Source organism: Argiope bruennichi, chromosome 9 (genome assembly GCF_947563725.1).
Source record: "Argiope bruennichi chromosome 9, qqArgBrue1.1, whole genome shotgun sequence".
In the NCBI taxonomy this organism is placed as follows: domain Eukaryota; kingdom Metazoa; phylum Arthropoda; class Arachnida; order Araneae; family Araneidae; genus Argiope; species Argiope bruennichi.
The window spans coordinates 33,228,575-33,237,509 of NC_079159.1; positions in this window are offsets into that span (position 1 = coordinate 33,228,575).

The window sequence follows — 8,935 nt, forward strand, 5'->3', positions numbered from 1 at the left end:
CAAGTGCACAGACGAGCGTGGTTCCGAAAGCAAAATCAAGGAAATATTCTCAAGAATACTTAAATTTTGGGTTTACTAGTACTGAAGTAAATGAGGAAGAAAGGCCCCTGTGTATCATTTGCTCAAAAATGTTAGCCGCAGATAGCATGAAATCTAATAAACTTAAACGACATTTGGAAACGCTTCATGGTGAGTACGTCATCAAACCCAGAGAAATCTTCGAACTAAAATTAAAATCATATAAAAAGCAAAAACCGTTTTTTAAAGAAATTTTGTATGTCAATAAAAAAGCTTTAATTGCATCTTACAAAGTTCATATAAAATATCCAGATGTAAAAAACCTCACGCCATTGGTGAAGAGCTTATTATGCCAGCAGTGATTGAGATTGTAGAAACTATGTTTGGAGATAATTTTTCAAAACAATTGTAGTCCTTACCTCTTTCAAATGATACTGTTGCTCGTCGAATTGGTGATATAGCTGAAGATGTACAGTGTCAGCTGAAGATGTACAGTGACCATGATGGTTCTAATTTGACCACATCGTCTGCTGATTTGATGAAATTTTACTCACCAGGTTGAATAAAACGAAATCAGTCCGACTGTTAATGACTGTACTTTATTCTGTAATATATTCCATTTTTATGTATATTTTTATATTCTTCAAACATAATTTTGCTTCAGTGAATATACACATATGTTTTTTTTCCCATGTTCCGTCCATTATATTTTCCTTTTGTAGTGAACTTCTGTCTGGGTTATCAATAATTATGTAAACTGTGTTTTCCTTTAAATTGTGCATTTATATTTTAGACATTTTTTCCAGTGATATATTTAGCAAATTATTACTACTAGTGTAACGTACCTCTCTATTAAGAATCAACTTATTTAAAGTGAATTTCTGAATTTGTTCTTTTTTTAACAGTTAATAATAGTTTGGCAGAGTGGTATTTAATGTCAATCTTGAGTGCCAGTATGTAAACAACGATGAGGTCATCGCTCTATCAGGACAGGCCGAGTTGTAGAGATTTAATTAGTGGCCAATACCATTCCACTGTTATACTGAACGCATCCAATTAAATTTAGTTTTATTTTATTGTAATAGATGGCACTATGGGTTTTACTAATCCAAAGTGCTAAGTCACATGACCATAAATTTTAATAAAAAAGCGAGCTGTTGGCATTCGCTTGAGAGAAGGAAAGAGAGAGGATTCTTCGTGTCCGATATCGATGTGTGGTTAATTATCTTGCTCTATGGCGGCATATAGTTTTGTTATGGGCAGACATCTTGTTAGGCTTCGCCCTTGCTGCCATCTAAATATTTTACTTCTAACTTTAATGTAAATAACCTTTCCCGTTCTAACTGTTAATGTCCTTTTAATTTTGTTTACTATAAATAAATTATTTGTTTTTCTTTAAAAATTTCTTAATTAGCACCCTAGACACTGATCCAAATGAAATCGAATGGGCATTTTGTCCCATCCTATCCTACATAAATATGCACGTTTTTTGTACCACTAATTGGATAGCTAAAAAGAAAGTTCACTTATCAAGATCCGAAGTTTTTTCAAAGTGAATTGCCTTGAAATAATAAAATTGTTGATTATCCTAATACAATGATTTTTTTCTAATTAATCCTGATTTGGTCACAGATGATTGAAGCGTTTTTTTTAATTTATAAATGAGAGTGACATGAATATTTAATTAAAAATCATTCACTCGGCCAATGCATTGCATAGAATTTGGGTTTCAAAATTCTTCGTAGATGATTGAAGCGTTTTTCATTTTTATAAATGAGAGTGACATGAATATTTAATTAAAAAATATTCATTCGGCAGATGCATTGCTTGGAATTTAGGCTTCAAAATTCTTCGAAGATACAAACGTTTTTTGGTTTATAAGTAAGAGTGTCGTGAATATTTAATAAAAAACCATTCACTGGACCGATGCATTGCATGGAATTTAAAATTCTTTATTTCAAATATATCTATTCATTCGCCATTTCATGCCATTCACGAGCAATAGTTATAAAACAACCTATTAGAGTTCGTTCTTTGGCGATTAACTCATTAAGTGCTAATTTTTTTTGCTCATTAAGTGCTATATATATATATAATATAATGTTCTCTTATTTTCTGGTCCGATTCCCCCATTTTTATTTAATAATGCAACAGAAGCGCTATAAAATTGCCGAAATCGGCAAGTTCCCCCACTCTTAAGTGAAGGGATAAAAATGTGTCGATCTAAATAAAATTTTTTAAAAGATCCCTATAATTCCCTTGCCTAAATCGACACGTGTAAAGAAATTCCTATCAGAATCTCGCTTTATATAATCATGGAGTTAAATATTTCGTTGGCTCTTCTCTCTTTTCGCACTTGTGTCGTTCTGTGAAGTGACGTACCTCGTCACTACTTGCTTGTACATGCATGATGCCTCACGGAATAAAGCGAAGTTTAAAATTCTCTATTGTTGGGCACGAAATTGCTTAAAAATTATATATATATATATATATATATATATATATATATATATATATATATATATAATGTGTGTGTGTGTAATGATATTTTAATATCTAATTTAACCCAAATTAATTTTCTAAATTTTTTGTCTAATTAGGCCCATATCGGAGTCATTCTAAAGAGTTTTTCCTGATACCATTACATGTATGAAGCTGTGTAAAAATTACTGCGCAATCAGTTCTACGTATCAAGTGAAAATGATCTCTCCATTGCCCTTGTCAAAGGTAAACACATGTATTCAATCGCCATGTGGCCGGAAATCCCATGTTATATAAGACTAGTGATCATTTGTTTCGCTCTCTTTCTTACTTCTGCTTCTGTGCCGCGCTGCGCCTTCTTGTAAATAAATCATGGCTGTCTCCCGGGAGAGAATAAAACGAAATTAAAAATACAAAGACTCTTCATTGCTTTTCGAACCTGCATTCTGCTTCAACCACAACACACACACATAAGTTTGAGTAACTGAATTATTATATTCAAACTGTTTGATTTTGTAAATATTTGATACTTTTGAAAAACGGTGTCGTTATAAAATGATCAATAGAATTTCAATAAAGAACAAAAGATTGTGTAAATAACAGATAGTTACTATAAGCTCTTAATTACATATTTATGTAAGACATTTCATTATAAAATAAAATCCAAATCAAAAATACAATGCTTTAAATATGACAATTCTATTTCACTCAACTTGTAGATTAGTCCCAAATTTGTTTGCGTGTTGATAGAAACGAAACACAAAATACACACTTTCTGCTGCACACAATATTGAATGATATATACAGACAGAAACTGTGAGGCGTACCAAATATATTTTTGGCACCGAGCGATAAACTAAAATCCCCTAATGGGGATCGTGGTAGCTAACGGGTTAATCTCTGCGACGCGGTTAAAACACAAGTACTAAAATTCTGAATTTGTAGTTTGGTTGCATTTTTCTCAACCGAATGTCGACACAAAACTACAATTGTTGTCATAAAATCACATGCCCGATTTCATATATTTAAATCATTATGTTTATGAGCCCGCATTTACATGTTTGTGAAGGTACAGGCTTATAAAATGGTTAATTTTTGACTGATTTGGTTCCTAATCTGATATTTATCAACATTTTAAATGATAAATCTGTGTATTATCCATCTAACACTCTTTGATTAATTGTTATTGTGTTAAATTCTATTCAAAAAGGCGGACGGACAGACTTTTTCTTAATGGATTTTTTCGAAAAATGACAGCATTCTATAAATTTGTATAACGACCATATATCAAATTTCTTTAATCTACTTAAAAACGTTTTTGAGTTATAATTCAAATTCTAAAAATTTGTTCTTCGGATTCTGGGAGGTTTGAAATATGCCGAGATTTATCAAAATCTTTAGTTCGAATTTTTTGACGATTACAATACTTTCTTTTTGTACAGTCGTCAAAAAAAAAAAAAAATAAAATAAATAAATAAATAAATAAAAAGGAATGTCTTTGTAATTTTTAAAATTATTATCACATCTTCACAAATCTGGTGTCGTTGAAAATGTCTCAAGATGATTTAGTGTTATGTGATGTTCTAGGATAGAACCTGGGACCTTGTGGTTTGCAGTCCCGTAACATAACCATTATACCAAAACAATTGTTCGGGTAGAAGAGCTGTTAACTGGCTTATATGCTATTCACCACAGACTCTCCCTCCAGTGAGTCGGAGGTGAGATGAACGATATGGCTATTGAGTGGTGATGTATTAAGCTGTTGTCTAATGGACCTGTACCCAGTTAAGTAGCGAGTGTGTGTGGGTGAGTGGTTGCTGCGTCAAATGAGTCTGACGACTTTGGTTTTGCTGCGTCAAGTGAGTCTGACGACTTTGGTTGCGGGTAGATGGCGCCACAAGAGCTGTGCGAAGGTTGAAGGTTCATTGTCCGAGGTCACCAATTTAGCGTTATGTGATGTGCTAGGATAAAACCTGGGACATTGTGGTTTGCAGCCCAGTAACATAACCATTATACCAAAACATTTTTAAGGTAGACGAGCTGTTAACTGGCTTATCTGCTATTCACCACAATGACATGCTTATTCCAAACATCAAACCGATTAACCAAATTAATAAACATAATTAATTGTTATCTCAAAATTTTCCAATTGCGGAAATCGAGAGTTTCTGCTGGACCGATTTGCCATCCTAAAATTAACCTCTCAATAAAATTTTATGGAATTCTGATGGTAATTATGAAAGTTATTGGGTTTTAAAAAATGACACTTTCAATGTTAAATGAGTCTTATGAATTTTTAGCGATATCTTTGAAACTATTGTACATTTCTCACAACTTTTTTTCACTCACTAAAAAAAAATAGTCCTATTTCATAAATATGTAAATAACACAAATTTAATATTTTTTAATGAATTTTTAAACATGAATGTGAGATAAAAGGGAATTATAACATTGTAAAATTTTTGCATGAGAACAAAGCGGATATAATGAAGGGACCGTATATTAAATTTATTTGTATTTATAGATCTATTCTTCATGAACCACGAGCTTTAACAATCAATCTCATTTGTCGTGGTCGTTCTTTGAAGAGGGAATGAACAGACTGCTTTTGAGGTATGAAACGAAATGAATAATTGTTGAAACGATGCAGAAATATAGTTCAAGAAAATATTTTACAATTATACACAATCGGATACAAACATCATCAGTAGTACTTTTACAAGTAGCAATCTAATCTGTCGTGGCTGTTCTTTGAAGAGGGAATAAATAAACTGCTTACGAGGTATGAAACGAAATCAATAATTGTTGAAACGATATAGAAATGTAGTTCAAGAAAATATTTTACAATTATACACAATGAGATACAAACATGATCAGTAGTACTGTTACAAGTAGCAATCCAGTCTGTCATGGCCGTTCTTTGAAGAGGGAATGAACAGACTGCTTTTGAGGTAAGAAACGAAATGAATAATTGTTGAAACGATGTAGAAATGTAGTTCAAGAAAATATTTTACAATTATACACAATCAGATACAAACATGATCAGTAGTACTGTTACAAGTAGCAATCCAGTCTGTCATGGCCGTTCTTTGAAGAGGGAATGAACAGACTGCTTTTGAGGTATGAAACGAAATGAATAATTGTTGAAACGATGTAGAAATGTAGTTCAAGACAATGTTTTACAATTATACACTATCGGATACAAACAGCATCAGTAGTACTTTTACAAGTAGCAATCTAACCTGTCTTGGCCGTTCTTTGAAGAGGAAATGAACAGACTGCTTTTGAGGTATGAAACTAAGGCAATAATTGTTGAAACGATGTAGAAATGTTATTCAAGACAATAATTTACAATTATATGCAATAAGATACGGACATGATCAGTACTGTCACAAGTAGCAATCTAACCTGTCATCGTTCTTTGAAGGAATTTAGCGAACTGCTTACGAGTTATGAAGTGAAATCAATAATGTTGAAACAATGTAGAAATGTAGTTCAAAACAAGCTCTTTCAAATAATAATAAAAATTATTCTTTTTAAATTTTGAGTATTTTGAAAACAAAGAATGCACGTGCCTCATATTTAAAGATTATATCTTGCTTTGTTTCTACTTCTCTTCTGGTTGTGGTAAATGCATAGTGAAACAACACCTTATAATTACTTTTCTCCATCAATAGGAGGCAGTTATTGCAACAATATCTTAAATGCTCGCTGTTTAAACATTTTAAAGCAATAATGTTAGTAATAAAAATGAATAAATTATGGCCGTAATACAGATACCTATATTTTGCTCGCCTCAAATTTCACAATAACATTGTGTATTCATTTATGTAAATGTTGCAGAATGTTGTTGTTTAATGATCACAGCATACATTTATGAAAGGATGGTGACTTCACAGAAAAATTATTATGTGAGCAGAGACGTATCGGATCACATATTCAACAATTTTGGTATAAAATATCTGTTTTTATCGAGCAAAGTAACGATGAATGTTAGTCAGTGAATTAATCATTATTGTGTGTTTAAATATTTATGATATGTTCTTAAATTGAATTTATCTTTTAAAAATGTGTGAATAAAATATACGTTTTATTTTTCAGGTGTCGTGGTATATAAACAAGACTGAATAGTAACTGACTGAAAATGCTTGGTATGTATGGATTTTGGCAATTGTAACTAGGTAGTTAAGCTTACTATGATTCGAGCACTGATTTGATATACTTTGAGTTCTATAAGGTTCTATGAGTCAGATGCATCTTTTTGTGTTCTTAATCTCGCTGGTGAGACGTGGAAGTGTGATAAAGTTAGAGGATGCTAGCTAAAGTATAGTCCTTGTCATCTGACAGTGGTTACAGATTACGAGGTCTAACCCAAAATTGTTCTAGTGTTGTTTCAAAATGGGATGTGAAAGTAACTAAATCAAGTTAAATTAGGGTTTTTCAGCTAAAAGTTGGAAAATTATAAATGGCATTATTATTTGGGCAGAATAACTAGGATTGAAAGTAGAAGCATAAAATAATAATGTTTCAATTTCTCAAAATATCCCAGTGTTTCTTGAAAATAAATCTGCTCAGAATTCAAAATATTCAATAAGGAGAATTACGACATTATATTTTAGTAGTTTTCGGCTTCTGTTTAACAGAACAGCCATTACTTCTCTTACATGTGCGTTTAAATCTATTGGATAAAGAAATCTTATGTAAATATTGAGAAACTAGCCACCTTTGATGACCAGTTTGATCACCTAGTTTATTGACTTTTCAGAGTGTTAAACTCTTAATATGGAATGCATTAAAAATATTTAAAAATATAGTTAATAATTTAATAGGGCTGAATTTAATTGTATCCGTCTTCCACAAAAGTATTCATACGAAAAATTCAAAACAAAAATGAAAAACCTACATGCATTGAGTTAATGTCCTAATTTCTCTTTTTTTTAATTATTTCTTTTTTTTAAATATTAATTTTAACTTTGACAAAAACACGCGATTGAATATTCTAATTCTGGATGAATTTGATCATAAATTTAAAAACATTGTGCATCAAATTAAATTTTAATAATTTATTGAAGAAAGAAATAGTAAGAAATTAAAACTGATGACGTTATAAAGGTAATTCTTTACATTTTAAAGTATTGTAAAAATCATTTTTTTTTGAGAGATAATAGTTTTAAAATGTATGAATATCTATTTCCATAAGTAGTCATAGCGGTTACCTATCTGGCAATGGGTCACCGCCAAGAATCTTGTTTTATATTCAGATTATCTATATAATTAGATAAACCCTTCTAAAAATAAAAGAAAATAGAAATATATAATATAAAATGAAATTTAATATGTAATAGAATAATATATAACAAAAGTAAAGTAGAGGTCATTTGTTCAGAAAACAGATGTAAACCACTGATGAATTGTGGCTTAGTTTAGTTTAGTTTAGTTATATTAACGTCCCGTTGTAAAGCAACACTAGGGAGTAACACTATTTTGGGACGGACATCGTTTGAACCGTGGTCAGATGACGAGGACGACGCCTGAGCTGGCACCCCCTTCTCCACACCACATCAGCGGGAGGACGATGAATTGTGGCAGTGAATATGTTAAGTTTACGTTCATGCTCGATTTAAACTTCTGTTTGACGCTTAATTTTCTTGCCTTGTTTTCTTTTACATCTACTTTTCTCTGAAAGAATGCAAGTTTTAGCTAGTATTTTTTGCAATATTTTGCAGTTCCATTTTAGCTATGCTCCATTAATTAGCAAAGGTATACAACGAAACAGTCTGAATTTTTCATTAGGCATTCGATAACAAGAAATAAGAAGGATTTCTGTTGCACACATGTTAACAGTTTTTAAATAAGTTTATATATACTGTTCATTTCAGTTCCTGAGAACTAATTTTCAACGATTCTATCTCATTAAGAGGCGAGACGCGTAAGGATATGCGCATTTCCGATATTAACTTTATTGTTAAATATAAACACCACCTTCTTTCGGCTTTCCTCTCACTCCTATTTTGTAGAATTAAACCCACATTAACGCATGCGCAAAAGCGCTGAGGACTTTAGAATCCGTTGCCAGACAATGAATTATTTATACACATATAAATAATCTGTATTTTAGTAGAAAAACGTCCGATTTTTTTAATTCTTCAACTGTTTACACAAATGTTTGTTTAATGATTATAATTTTTAAAACCATTGTTTCGGGTCATGATTATTCCTATGGATATAGGTCGTTATTTTTTAATTGTTATTACTATTATTTCATTATTGCTCTTTATTATTATTATTTATTAGGAGTAATACTTGACTATGTTTCAAAATCAACAGAACAAAAATCAACAATTGTCTTAATTATGCCTCCTTTTACAGATAATGGCCTTTATTTTTTTAATTGTTGTTATGATTATTTTATTGTTGCTCTTAATTTTTATTGTGT